This window comes from Pyxicephalus adspersus, chromosome 1, assembly GCF_032062135.1.
Source record: "Pyxicephalus adspersus chromosome 1, UCB_Pads_2.0, whole genome shotgun sequence".
Taxonomy (NCBI): domain Eukaryota; kingdom Metazoa; phylum Chordata; class Amphibia; order Anura; family Pyxicephalidae; genus Pyxicephalus; species Pyxicephalus adspersus.
The window spans coordinates 83,715,578-83,729,550 of record NC_092858.1 but is presented as its reverse complement, the minus strand read 5'-3'; positions in this window follow the sequence as shown (position 1 = coordinate 83,729,550).

Genomic DNA, 13,973 nt, shown 5'->3' with positions numbered 1-13,973 from the left:
CATAGACCAGAGCAACCAATCTGCAATAATTCCTATTGATCTTATACATTTATTAAAGTTGAAATTTGATTTTCTACTATGGTTAACTACAGAGTTTGCTGTGCACTATAATATTTGAGAAACCCCCTAGCAGACTTGAACACATGTTCCATTAAACACAAATATTCAATTATGTGTGTATAATTTAACTGGTGGAATGGCGTCTCCGGTAACAGGTGGCCCAAGCATTTGCAATAAATGAACAGTAAGAAGTAATTTCTAAGTTACTGCTGTTGATATAAAATTCAGAAATGCCACAGACATCTAAAAATAAAAACCATCTGAAAAGGAAATAAACTGCTGTGCTGGAAGCATTGTTACATTTCAACTACAGACTGCCAAATATATTTAGTAAAAAAAAAGTAATTAACAGGTTAACTTTCTGGGAAACTGTATACTTTCTTTTCTCAAATTCCTTTTAGGTTTAGGGTGCCTGCAAGGGAAACACTTTAATGGAAAACATTTCTGATTGAGTAGAAAAAAAGAAAGAATAAAACTGAGTTTCAATGTAAAATCAGGACAGGGTGTGTCTGGATTACTAAGAGATGGGATTACACTCACTATAGAACTACAAAGACAGACCCTCAACGATTCTGGTTGCACTTATTAGATAACTGTTAGGACAACTGGCCACCAAGCTGAGAGAAGAAGATAAGTAATTATGGCGGTATGCATGGAATCTTCAGCAGCATATACATGAGTAACCATTTAAGTAGACCACTTTACTATTGTTTGTTAAATCGGTTGTAAGCAACACAACCCTACATGAAGCATAAAGCAATGTTCAAGAGGTTTATCTATCACCCAGGAAGAAGGTGTAGAAGAAGGGTGAGCTAAGTAACTTTAAAAGGACACCCATTCACAACTTTATTTTTGTTTTTCAGTACAGCTGCCATCAGGTAGACCTCAAAACATTAGTTGCTTACAAACATTATCCAATAAGTTGACAACATACTACTGCCTATCCAGGACAGGTTTTTTTTGTAATGAGGTTGTGGTATTTAGGCACTTTTTCAAGAATTCAGATGTACCTTTGTTTTATTGTTTTGATGTCCCTGACACCAAAACTATACACTATGGTTGTATTATTGCTCCTTTCTTCTGCTTGTTTTTTCCTTTATCATTATATGTATATATAAGGATATACATGTATATATATCCCTATATATGTTGATCTATTGGAAGCCTAATTACAAATCCCCTCATATTCATGTTTTATGTTGTAAACCCCCTGGAAAACCAATAAAAAAATTTTGAAATTAAAAAAAAAAAGGATACCCGGATCCAAGTGCAGCATAGGCAAAAGCTGAATTGACTGTGAGAAAATAGAAAAATAGATATGTTGAGAGATGGAGTCAGTAGGAGGGAAAGGGCTGATTTGTGGCCGCGGAGACAAGAAACATAAAGGTTGTAGAATAATGAAAGTGCCATTCCAGAAGAGATGCTGGAAGCAGTAAGATCATCAGGGGTAAGCGAGAGACAATAGATAGGTAAGTTAAGTAGGTTACCTCCCACCCCTGGTATTATATTTTAACTAGTGTGTTCAGCTTTGGAGTTGGCCTTGTAAAGCAAATGCTGGCCAGCATTCACACAAAATTTCAATATTATGGTGGAAAATTAGGACTGACATCTAGAATAGTTTATGCTGGAGCACTGATGTAATCATCCCCAGCAGGAGACAACCTTGTTATTGGGGCTTATCTCCTTATCCAGCATCTCATAGGACACATAGAAGTGTGATCATCATTGAAATTCCTCTCACTGGAGATGCCATATCTGCAGAACAGGTTCTCATTACAAAAAGATGTGGAGCTTCCACTCGTGCCCGTAGGATAGGTGCTGTCCATGCAAGTAGGGTCTCACCATCTCTAGCCATGATGACAAGAACCTATGCCAGCAGTCATTCAGCATTTGGAGGGATGTAAGTGGAACAAACACCAGTGAGAAAAGATTTGGATGCAAACCAGAGAACAAAAATGGGCAACATGGTTGGCTCGGAGGCCAGCACTCACGCCTTTGCAGTACTAGGTCACAGGTTTGAATCTGAGCCAGTTAGAAAATAAAAGACACCAGTGAGAAAAGTTTTGAATGCCTGCAGTGCAAAGAATGGAATGTGGGCCAGGACACCATCTAAAAGAAGTTTGTATGTTTTCCTTGTGTTTGCATGGGTTTCCTCCAGGTGCTCCACCCTAATTCCAAAAACATGCAATTAGGTAATTGGCTTCCCCTAATAATGACATATGGCTATGTTAGGGACATTGTATTGTGAGTCCCTCTGAAGGACAGTTAGTGACAATACTATGGACTTTGTAAAGTAATGCATAATATGTTGGTGTTATATAAATACAATAATAGCATCCTATTTATTGCTGGAAACATTAGTTTACAACAATGATCCAATGATTTATACTGTACTTAACAAAATGAATCAGCTATATTGACTCACTTCTGAGTAAACAGTAAACCTAAACTATACGACAAAATGCCCGTTACTCTTTGACAGCCTTTGACAACGGAAGGGTTTAATCCTTGGCCAAACAGTATGTGGTTTAAAAACTGCTTGGGCCATTACAGTCTCTTTACACCAACTATCAAGCAGTGGACCTGACTTTGTTCAAAAGGGCACATTCATCCTGGAACAGAAAAGGGCTACAAACCTGAATACACACTATTTTAATGGACAATATAATTACAACATCAAAAATAAAACATATATGTGAATGTTTTAAACTAATTCTGCAAAATCAGTAAGTAAAGTCAACTATAAAATAGGTTGTACATTTACGAACTGTAAATAACGAGAAAAATATGATAATATATAGTAGGAAAAGAAGAAGACCACTTGTCTTACTATATACATATTTGATAGAGTTTAGACAATATGCCACAAAAGACAATATGCTGTTTTTTTTTTGCTTCTTTAGAAATACATAGTGGCTTTAAACAAACCATGTCAGTCACGCACCATCTAAATTATGTTGTTTAGTGAATTGACTAACCTGCTTATGAAAAGTTAATGTACATTGAATAAATCCTCCTTCAACTGTGCACATCATAGAAGATATTTTTAGTATTTAGTGTTTATCTCTTTAGGATTTTAACTCTTTAAGGGCTTTTATAGGGTCCGGGACTATAAGCCAATAATATCCATCTACATATATGTATAGTCAAGTTGACTTTTATCCTTTTTTGCTCTCTTGCATATTACTATATCATTCTTATTATTTTCAGTTCATCTGAAATAAGTGGTCCGTAGTTGAAAAGAATTAATGAAAGTTGATCATAAAAAAGATATAGTTTTACATGTGATAACTTTGAAATAGCACAAAAACTGGTAAACTGTATGTCATTTTTTTAAAGCAGATTCTCCATATACTGAATCAATGAACAAATCCATGAAACAAGCCTTGTCAAGGTCAACTATTTGAAGAGTTAATTCATCCCCCATGTTATCCACCCTTTGGTCTTTTCTTTAGAATAGTTCCCAGTGACAGGAGAAAGAATGAGTATTGTACACACAGCTCTGTTCAGTTTTATGGAAAAGGTGGAGAATGTGTGAGTGGCACCCCACTGTGTTCTCCTTTTTGCGCAAGTACAATGGTTGGTCCCGTTTAGGGCAGGTTGCTGAACAACATTGAGGATCTGCTATACATGCTCTCGATTTTTGTCCTAAATGAGCATGAGCCTTCATCCCTGGCAACAATCATGTAGCACCACCACATTGTTTTAAAGTGCAACACTGAGAACTCCTTAAGATAGGGGCCAGTTGTGGTACTTACCTTAGACAGTGGAAAAAATATTCTTTATAAGGGCTTTTAGTAGTCTAGTTTATTTCATGCATGCTACCTTGTTTTTCCTGTGTCGCTCCCCCTTTCCTTTCTATTATGTTTGGGTTCCTCTGATCTTTAACCATGGATTTTAGGGTAGATAGGCAGGTATTTTTAAGAGAGCGGTTGGAAGCACAAATGTGAAAGTGTTGCCCCACAATGGGGCTGTAATAGCAATATTCTTCACCAAACTCCTTTAGGTCTAGCAGGGTCTCCAATCGATGGTTGCCTCCTAAACGATATCCCCAAGTCTCATACAACTCTTACATTGTTTGCAGTCTCAGATCTTCTGTTGGATGTTTTCAGTTAAGATTTCTGTACCATTGCCTTATTTGACTTGAGGTCTCTCAAATATCAAGTTCACCGCCACTGGTATGTACAGCTGTGTTTACCCCCCTAGCCAGCTAGGAAGAAAATGTAGGTGGGTGGCATCCCCTGTACCAATGTACCCACTTTTTCAGAGAAGTGCCAGGTGGTGCACCCAGCTAAAAGGGGCTGTGGAGAACACTGTACAGTATATGTTCTCTCTTAAAAGCTAATAATTGCAATATGAACTTACCATGTTAAAAAAACTTTCTGAACTCATCTACCCTCCAATTGTGTGTTCCCCACCCTCTAGATTGTAAGCTCTTTGGGGCAGGGTCCTCTCCTCCTGTGTCACTGTATTCATCTGTCATTTGCAACCCGCATTTATTGTACAGTGCTGCATAATATGTTGAAGCTATATAAATACTGTTTAATAATAAAAATTATAACTACTGACCTGGGCAGGTAAATTCAGAATTCCTGATGTGTAGATTGATTCTGGGTCAGTTACCAGAAATTACGAAGCTGATTTCCATGCACATGTGAAAAAAAACAACAATTTTTAGTTTTATGAGTTTTAAAAGAAAAAATAATTCATTGCATTTTATCACCTGGCCAGCCGTACTTAGACTTTGGGGAGGATTTCCCTGTCCAGTCACAGAATGGGAAGAGGTAGGTGACCTAGCTATATATTACATTGCTGCCAGAGAAAATTCAGGTCACCAGACTTGCCATGGGGTCTGGCAAATTTTAGTAATGGATGGGCAGAAATCCTTTGGTGGGACATACAAATCCTTTGGTGGGACAGTTCCCACAAATATATTTCAATGTTTTTTTTAGCAGTTGGCCTAAGTTCTATTACTGAATTAGTACAATAACTATGCAGTTACCATTGTCAGAAGGAAAGGTCAGTAGAACAAACCTCCATATTTTCAATGCACAAGATTTTCTTTCCTTTAAAAAGAAAATTAGGATTTGGTAAAATAATTACTGCTAAATCGTATAAATAATATTCTTTATGGAAAAGGGAATTAAATATATTAGAACAGAATAATGCCTTTTAGCATGATATTCCTTAACAACTATATTAAAAAAAATAAAATGTTAGAATAAAAAAAACACATCTGGAACTCAGCCCCACACCATATAATATAAGAAGAACCTGGTGACTTTTTGGTGAAATATAAGTGAATAGGTCTTGTTTTTAAATAGGCGTTTCATTAATAAAAATTATTAGTCTGTCTTTTCTGTGGAGAAATTGTGTCGACTGTGTTTTGACCCTCACTAATGTCCTTGGGTGAACCAACATTTTCTGCACAGAGATAATGAAAAGCACACGTGAATATATTGCATTCTGTAAATTAGAAGCGTATTTGTATGCTGAATAAAAAATGACAATGATAATATGTAAATTGATGTCTTGCCAAAGACGTTATGTCAATGTAGTTATGGGTTACTTGTGTTCTTGTAGTTTATTAAATGTAACTAAACACCAACATTTTTTAAAAAATACCTTTGCATACCCCAGCACTTTCCATGTCTGTATGCTAGCTTTTATTTTCAGTATTCAATTGAAAAAGAAGTCTCCTCTTCCTGTTTTTGGGTGGCTACATTTCTGTGCAGGGTCCTTTGGGGACTTGTTGTACCCCCCCATATGCATATTCATAGTAGACATCTGCATAAAGCCTTTTGTGCATCTATAGTACACCGCTACCTACCCAAGTTGGAAAGTACAGGAACACAATGCAACCTGAATTGAGTTAAAATGGAGCATACTCCAGGCATGTGCAGCATGCTGTGCATCCATGCATATAGAATAAGTAGATTGAAGTTGTAAAATACTCAGCATCATACAGCGCAATCCACACATTTCATCATGGGACAGGTATTCCTTATATAACTGCTTTACATGATGCTTGTGTATTTACTTTCTTTTTGAAAGGGTTTTTTTTTCCACCATTGTATAAAGGCAGTACTAAAGGAATATATTTACATATCTGATATACAAATAATGAAATATTATTCCACCTGCCAAAAAAATTGTAATTCAGCTTCACACAATCCTACCACAATGGACTATATCCTGAATATATACCCTTATTAAAATAGATGTCTACCATAATTTTATTTTTTAATAATAAAAAACACAGGCAAAATAACCTTAGTGATCACACCAGGAACTCAGTTCTGTTCTATGTACTTTATAGTCATTTCATGCAGGGGAGTGTTGTCACCATAAGACAGGAAATGTGTTACTTGTGTTAGGATAAAAATTAAAGAATAAAGCCTGATTATACTACTCTTTGATCTTGTTTTTTGAGTACACTAGTGAATAATATAAACAAAAGGATGCATTTAATGAACAAAGTGCATAAAATTAGACTTGACAATACAGTGGAAAAAGTAGAATGAAAACTTAAGTATATCCTTTTACTTTATAAAAACAACATGAAAACATGAGAAGCCAGTGATAAGCTTCCTGTGGTTTCAGAACTCCTCATGAAGTGCAGGTAAATGTAATGTATAGCTTCTTTCAGACAAACAAGCAGAAAAACAGAGCTGTGGGACATTTCAAACAGGAATGACCGCAGTGACTTTCCACATAGGTTTCATGCTTGTTCTTTTATTGTTAAGACTGGGCAAGAAACATGTTTGTGGAAAGGTGAGGAGTTCAGGGTACAACTCATAAGGGGTTTAAGCCAGCATGTGCAGTAGAAGAACAAAGCTTTGGCAGCAGATGCAGTTCTCATTAGAGAGAGAACAATGACAGGTATAAAGGGTATTATAAAATCTCTGGTACTATGGATACTTTTCATCTCAGGGGGATTTCTTCTTTTTCCTGGAGTCTACTCAGCACAGAATGAACCGCTAACCTATTGAATCAAGTACTTGGGCAGCTCAAGGTCTTACATTTCATACAATTTCACCGAAGCTCTCATTAAGGCATAAAGAAAATGAATGTTGCCCTTAAATAATGAGCAAGGATTGTGGTGCTTCATCCAAGGTAAAAGCCCTTAAAGACAGATTTTATTTCTAAAAGGGTGAACTGTGATGTGAAAATAAAATAGTTGGCACTTAGAAAAGAGAATTATGTAGAAAAGCACTGTACCAAAAGAAAGTCTGTTCAGTGGATTACTGCACCCTTGTGCAGTTAGATATTAGTAGTATAATTATGTACATAAATCCAGAATCATCACAAAAATCACATCCTTTAAAGTAAAAACAAAACTTCTTTATTTTAGTTTTGGATGGATATGGGAACAGTTCTCCTCTGTTTAGTTTTTAATGTTGACTTTTCCTCTGTTTATACTGGTTACCTTGACCAAAACAGAAAGTAGGGAGGTAATCTAAGATTTTATAGTTGTCACAACAAACTTCCGTTGGGGACTTCATTGTGTCTCTTGAACAGGAAGTAAAATTTCACCAGTGGTACACAAAAAAATAAAGCGGCTGAAATTGAAATGAAATATCATGCCAGGCACACCACCCTCTTTCCCATCCCTACCACTGTTGTAGCCCTCACTACGAAATCAACACCCTTACTTCCTTCACTACCACCACACCAGCTCACCCTAACAACACACCAGTCCCCACTGCTCTTACCATTGCTGTGCCAGCTACACCCACTACTGTTGTAATTACCATTAAGCTGACAACACACCCCATGTAACTATTATCACCATCATGCCAGCTATACATCTCCTCCCACTATTACAAAGCAACAACACCACATCAGCACCCTCCTACTCTTGCCATGATCATACCAGTCATCAACCACTTACACCTTCACCACCATGCCAGCTCCCCCTCTCATTAACACCACCATGCACAATGCACCCGAAATCTTGACAACATTATGCCAACTGCCCCCCCCCCCATGCTAGTTTTTCACACCCATTACTATGTTAGCCTCCCCACTTACGTTTGTAATCACCCTACCAGCTATAACTCACCACTTACGCCACAATGGCACTCAATCCCTCCTCTAACCCTCATCACCAATGGTGCCAATCAAATCCCAGGCCCAGGGGCATTACAGCAGTCTCCAGAATTTTCATTGGTGGCCTTACTCTGCCTTTTCCTACTGTACCTCAACCACCTGCCCAACCCTCTACCAACATTACTTTTTCCCCACTCCCAATGTATAACACCATTACACAGCCACCTTCTACACTGACAATAATCTTTCACTGCTTCAAATTCTCCACAGGCACCCTTAAGAGGTTATGTAACATTATTATGTACAGACAGCTACTGTCTGTAGAAATACGGTATACTGAATAGAGGTAATCTGATATTTTAGAAATGCTTAATGCAATTTCTGAGACATATTGAAGCAATCTAATAATTGATTAAATTGGACAAATACAGGTCAAGGGAACATAAATGCACCTCCTCCCCACTCCTTTATTAGGAAATAGCACTATATGTCTGGAATAATCAAAGTATAAAGTAATACTGATTTTTTTTTTCTTTAGAAGAAGTCAATTTTGTGACAACTAATGTGAAGTCAGGTCGTTCTGAAAGTTTTATTTTTATGTGGTTACTGGTAATCTAAATTATTTTGATATGTTCATGATAAAATTTTAACATTTTTTAATTTATGTTTCTTTGTGATCTATGCTACTTTATTGGAATCTGAATAAAATGTTTTGTAAAGTTTAGGTTTCTATGGGAGAGGATGCTCATTATGCAAAAGCAATACATCAAAATTAATGTAAGTTGCATTTTTGTGTCGACATAAATGGGACACCCAACACACATTAATGCTCTATAAACACAGACATGTGCTTTTTTGGCCAATACACGTCAGGTATTACCAGCACCATTAAAAACAATGGAAAAGCTGTGCAATGGTGTTGATAAGTGCAAATCACAAAGATGTGGATTGGGCTAATGAAACATCTCAACTAAAGGTACTTTACAGTTCTCCTAAATTTAAAAAGCCAAACGATTGTGCCACGTGCCTAGTTATACATTCTCTATAGTTTACATAGGAAAAAATTGCAAAGTGACCTGCTCTTCTTTTGGCCTTCAGAGTCCCGTCAGAATTATAAACCATTGTTGGTTTTATTGAAGATTATTAGGGTCATGATATGCTACATATAAACTACAACCTAGGAAATGTAAAACAGTTTTAGTAAAATGACGAATTGACAACTATGCCAAATTTCCTGAAACATATATATAACTAAATATATATATGCATTAGTATGGATCCATGTCGAAATGTTAACATTAAACTATATTAGCAATCTTGATGTGTTTTAATAAAGAGTTAGGGAAAGTACTTTGCTAGATTTTCTTAACATCTGCTTATATAAAAAACCTAAGAATTTGGTTACCGCATATCTCCTAAGGAGAGGACCAGCGGTCAGACTGACCACTCTTCCCCTTCAGCAGAGACTATATAGTCAAAGCCCGGTTTTGTGGTCTTTCAAGCAGCAATGGAGAGAGATTGGGGTTCGCTTTTTTCACAGAAAATGTAATTATTGCAGTCCTTTATTGGCTCCTAATTTATCCAGCATCCATGTTAACATTGCTGGGATGGATAGACCTATTTCAATATGACATAATGTGCAACAATATGTTCCAGTACATAACTGATTTCTATCCAGCAAACTTTAAATTTGTTTGCCTGCAGTAACCCTAAAATCATTTTTTTTAATATGTTAAATATTTGAATGTGTTTACTGATCTGTTGATGCTATTGTTTCAGAAACTAACATAGTTTACTGATAGAAAACTTGGCACATCATTATCACATAACTGCTACCTCAAAAAAATCTCTTGACAACATTGAAAATTGTTCAGAAATCATCCACACAACTTTATGGAATATAGAAATGCTACTTACAAAGGTCCTTGATAACTATTTTGTTCATGTTTACATATGTGTTTAGGGGCTGTCACAATGATCGCAGTGTTCAGCACCCAGTGCCTCAGTATACATTCCCTGAAAAGCAAGACATACAGCAAGGAGCTGCTGACATTATGTCAGGGCAATGTCCCCTTCAGCAATGCTCTATGAAAGGGCCATGATCCCAGAAACATGCGGCATTTTAATACATAAAGATGTGTTTTGATTTTTACAGGGCTAGTGGTCTTTTAGAATTTTGGGTAGAGATTTACCCAATCTGCATTTGGAGCTGCACAGCTGAAAATTCTGGTGGCCTTTTAAAGTACAAAAGGAATGGCCTACCATGTACAGTTCCTATGGACACATGGATCATATTTATTGCTACCACTAACATTACTAGCATTCGTTTGTTTTATACAAAACATGTTTAACAGTTTACACCTGTGTTTTACTCTTTGAAAATAAGGTGTGTTAATATTTGAAAACCACTAACTATACAGATTCTACATTCACTGTGAACCACTAGTTTGTAGAAATTCTAGACATGTTAGCATGCATAGAAGTCAACACATTTGTTCAAATCCCATCTGGCTCTATTTATAAAATTTTGTACGTTCACCTCATTTGTGTATTCTCCTCATGTCCATATGGGTAAGCCAGTTTCCCCCATTGCATTTTGCTATGTTTTTTGTGATCAAACAGGCCCTAAACAATATGTATATTCATAGAGGGAGCGGAAAAGAGAGAGAGAAAATGCTAACCAATAATTTTACAAAGGAACAAAGCTGATGTTGCTGCTGTACCCTAAGATGCAAGACTTATCTGCAGTATCACAGTCATTTTCCTCCATGTGCTAAAGTGTTCCTATGCAAATATTCAAAATAAAAAAATGCATAGGCCAAGATCTTCCATCTCCATCTTCAAATGTTTGGGCTTGTCAACAAATTTAAATGTTTAAATTTAGTGATCACTAGGGACGGGGTAGATTTGCTATTATTATTACTCTGTCCAAGTAAAAGTGAATGAAATCTTTTATTTGGATAATGTAGTGAATGGTTAGAACCTCTGTCAGGGGTCTGTGTCCCTTTTAAAGATATTGTGAATTGTCCTGATCACTATTGACACTGGAAAAGAAGATGGAGACCAGAAAAGGAATAGATATGATGTTTTCTAATATGGACACTGATTCTTGTAACAACTATGAGGGATGTCCCTCATACTGGAAAGAGGAAAAAGCAGAACAGACAGTCAGGCAGTTGTATAGCAATAATCATGTGATTACTGGGGGAATATAGATGAGAATAGAGAAGTTAACTGCACTTATTACTTCTTTGAAGTTTCTAAGCATGAACAAACATTGAGAATGGCTGAATTACCATAATCAACCACTCTGCTTTATAAACTGGAGGAACAGCTAAGCATCCCCTCAGCCAACCAATCTGTCTGTGTAGGGGATTAATACAAGCACAGATAAGCATTTCCATCAAAGGTGCTTATAATTGCAAGCAGAAGCTTTCTAACAAGTTGGAACATTTCTCAGACTGACTGCAGATTGTTTGAATTTGTCTAAAAAAGAGTAGGGTTTTACACTGCATGTGCATGAAGTTTATGCCAGTTTCCTTTGGCACATTATCTAAGTGAACTTGGACAGCTCTCTTAAAGTGTACAGTCCCTGGTGGCAGATGTGCCAGTGTATGGCCACAATATGTTGCAAATAGTCCATCTGTCAACAGGAGATGAATTTCCTGCTGATACGCAACTAGTTTAGTAGGTATAGAGTATAACCTAGATTTAAAATGTTTGCTTTACTGAATTACCAAACTACTGAAAAGATTTTTATCAACATTTGCTAATGCAAGCGATGATCATTTTAGGTTTGACTAATAATCTGTCCAAATAAAGTTCAAATACATCTCAATTTAATAAACTGTGATTATTTCCTTTTTTCCCTTTAACACAGGGTTAAGGATCTTTATTTTTTGTGTGACTATAAAGTTTAAATCTCATTGGAATCTGTTTAAATTACCTTAAATAACTTAAAATAACTTAGTAACAATATCCTGGTGGGTTGGTTCTGAATTGAGCCTTTTGTCCCCTCATTTTATACAAGGTTCCCCATGACAGAAATATCGGTTTATATATTTTTGTTTTATCATAGTAGTGTCCATTATTTCCAGGTCTAAAGTGATTCCACAAACCTCAATGGTCTGGTGATGTATGATAACCAACATTCTTTAAAACGCCTATTTTCTAGTGCTAAGATCTGCTCTGCCCTCAACTCTCCCAGCAAATGGCATACATATTTTTCATTCTTGTTTCATGAAGTAAGAAGATCAGTTTAATAGGATTGTTCCAACAAGATTTTACTCTGTCCGAAGAATATATATTTATCTTAAGCCATTATGTTTTGTTCATGCTAAAACATAGATCTAGATCTAACTAGTGGAGCTTAAATGAACTACACTTTCTAGTACCAGGTTGGAACCCTATTTGCCTTCATAACTTCAGTAATTCCTTGTGGTGTAGATTCCTCCAGATGCTGGAAACATTTTTCAGGGATTTTCAACCATTTTGTCATGATAGCCTCATGCTCATGCTAACGATTTGTCAGCTGCACATCCATGATCTGAATTTTCATTTTACCCATAGTTGCTCTATTGGATTGAAATCTGGTAACTGTGGAGGCCATTTGAGTACAGTGAAATTATTTTCATGTTCAGGTTTGAGATGATTTGAGCTCTGTGGCATGGTGCATTATCTTGCTGGAAGTACCCATCCATGGATTAGTAATTTGCAGTCATAAAGGGATGAAGTTGGTCAGCAACAAAAGGTAGAATGTGATATTTAAATGTTGCTCAACTATTACTAAATGGACCAAATTGTGCCAGTAAAATACTCCCCACAGCATTACACCATTACCACTGGTCTAACTGATACAAAGCAGGAAGGATCATTAACCATGATGATTTTTTATAGTGCTGATGTCAGATTCTGCCCCTACCATCTAATTTTTTCAGCAGAAATCAATGTTCAGCATTATATGCCATATTCATTATAATGGCTACCATTAAAAAAAATCATAAGAAAATATATTTATTCTGCTAGACAAGTACTGTAATTGGAACTGTTAACAGGAAAAAAAAACATTTGTATAGGTAACCACCTTTTTGAATTTTTTAGCTAAAAGTTAAAACAAAAGTGTTTGGGGAAAACATCCAACATGAAGTGAACCACAAGTAATAACTGATGTATTGGCCAACAAAGATGCCAATTTGAAATCTAGAGTTGAGCTTAAGAATGGGCTTATGTTTTTTCCTTTTGTTTCATATTTCCCCACATTTTCAAATAGAAATACATCATAGAAAACCACAAACACATTTTGCTTAGCCTACCAGAAATTTAAGACAAGGACTGGCAACGTGCAGCTTAAAAAGAGGCTGAGACAGCTGGTCTTTTCTGACTTGTGGTGCAGTTGTTATATCTCAGTTAAAATATTTTCCAGAAGATCTTAAATATTTTAAATGTCCAATAAACTTTTCAGGTTACAGAAACAGAGGCAAAGTAATGTGGTATAGCTTAGTTAAATCAGAAATATACATTTTTAACTAGCAGGGCTAAGCTGGAGCATAGGCAACATCTGTTGTTGATAGGGGCACATTGCTCTGTATTCTAGTATCAACTACTGCTATATACAGCAAATAGACCTAACAAAGCTGTCTAAATGGTGTTTATACTATCAGCAATGGCAGAAGAAGGGCTGCAGAAGTTATCATAGGGATGTCTTTTGTAGTCAGTGGGCAGAGCTGCAGTAGTGACAAAATCAATTCCTTACTCAACAGTCAGCATCTCTCAAAACAATATAGAGCTCACAGTGCAAGAAGAACATAGAGTTTATCATTTATTCCCACGGAAAGCTAGGTTTACACTATCAATTATTATTT